Here is a 2170-nt window from a genome sequence, read left to right as displayed (position 1 = left end):
AGTTGTTTCTAATGAACTTCTAATCTTAAATAAGATCTTCCATTTGATGGAAAACGCATAAATATTTAACAATGTAGAAACGTTTACATGTTCTTTATCCCAACTTGTTTCTCCTCTATTTTCTTTCTAATTATCGTGGTTTTTATAGTTTATTTGTCTAACAGTTATTGCATACCTTCTTTCAATCTGACATGGCTTACCAGCTCTATACAGACTTTTAAAGTGATGAAATAAATTAAATGAATTAAATACACCCTACTGCACTACACCAAACCATAACCAGCCTACTTTAATACTATGCACCGTCGCCTTCTCATCACCGATTATGAGAAACTTTGCATTCGAATGATAGTTGTAGGTATCAAGTTTCATGTGAGGCAGGTTGATGGACTATTTACAAGTCATAATAGTTTCAAATTTTGATACAAAACCAGCAATTTCGATTACATTGACTCTAGTGCTCAACAGGTACTTATTTTATTGACACCGATAAGATGAAATGCGGAATTTGAACTCAGAACGTAAAGAGCCGGATGAAATGATGCTAAGAATTTTGCCCGGCTTACAAACTATTCTGCCAGCTAGCCGCCTTATACGATGCTAAATATTGAAATTACTTATCTTTGTCTCTGGTTCTTTGGCAGAAAGGAGGATTAGCTAAATCGGCACTCTTCCTTTTTACTCATCCATTTTACATGATCTCAACGGGAGAGACGGGGCAGGGGTGGCTTCATAGCAGTCATCTGTTGTTCTTAAGTAACAGGAATCATTCTTCGTACTTTCTCATTTCTTTCTTCGTTGTCTTGAAAAAGGCATTTGCTCGAGATGTTGATATTTTCTTTTTATTCGACGTGAACAACTGACATTGTTTATTCATGTCGTTCATGTTGTTGCTGGTGTTTACTATTGTTATTCATTTCTATATACAATTTACCCAACTTTCAAAGGAAGAAGCCCCGGCCTGCAAGATATGGCAGCTAATTCTCATTCTACTGTCCTCAATAAATTTTATCTTTGATAAAACGGTCACGAGTGAAATAACTTTGATTATAAGTTTGCTCGATCAGAGCCGACCTGGGGCTAAACAACAACTACAACAGACAACAGTTAGTTAGTCATTCATGAGTAATGTTTCTTGGTCATAAACACAGCCTCGTCAGGTACAAACAGTCGATATTTCAAATGCTAGTCTACTGTCTCCAAATGATACTGTTGTGTTCCCTAAACTATAATGTACTTCTATCCTTACTTATCACGGGTGTTTGGTTAAAAGAAAATAATAACACCGTGTTAAATGAATCATTGATAAATGAATGAAGCACATTGGAAAAGTAGGTTTCAATACGAGGTCACAAGCTCTCCCACAAGAAACTTACCCAAATAATACCTCTAAACAGTTTTTTAAATATACAATGTTACATAGTTGGATTAATATTTAGAGTAAAATTTAGTAACATATGGTCAGTAAATGATAAGAATATAACGACTAAAAATGCTTTTTTCTATTCATAATCCTCATATAGATGGCTATGTGTACCTAAATCCGTATAAATAAGTATCCAGTTTCGCAGCACAATGATGTAAACACGGGTGATAAATAATTCTAAGCATTGTAGATGATCGCGTGGGCCCACTTTTGTGGTTCAAATAGAAGCTATGACTGATTGCAGACCCATGTTATCACAGATTAATCCGTGATAAGCGAAACATGGAGCACAATTGAGCGCACCGTGTTATCCCGGATGAGCTTCAATGAAACAGTAATAAATAAGGATAGATGTACTGTACATATGTAATTCAATAATTGCTTTTAATTTTGATACAGTTTTAATGGGAGCTTTAATATCGATCCTACTTCTTCACTGGTACTGAAAGGACGAAAGGTAAAGTAGACCTCAACAAGATTTGAATTCTGAACCGGAAAAAATGCTGCTAACCATTTATGTATGTATGTATGTATGTATGCATGTATGTATGTATGTATGTATGTATGTATGTATTATGTATGTATGTATGTATGTATGTATGTATGCATGTATGTATGTATGCATGTATGTATGTATGTATGTATGTATGTATGTATGTATGTATGTATGCATGTATGTATGTATGCACGTATGTATGTATGTATGTATGTATGTATGTATGTATGTATGTATGTATGCATGTA

The sequence above is a fragment of the Octopus sinensis genome, linkage group LG2, assembly GCF_006345805.1.
Source record: "Octopus sinensis linkage group LG2, ASM634580v1, whole genome shotgun sequence".
NCBI lineage: Eukaryota > Metazoa > Mollusca > Cephalopoda > Octopoda > Octopodidae > Octopus > Octopus sinensis.
This window is presented reverse-complemented; position numbering follows the sequence as displayed.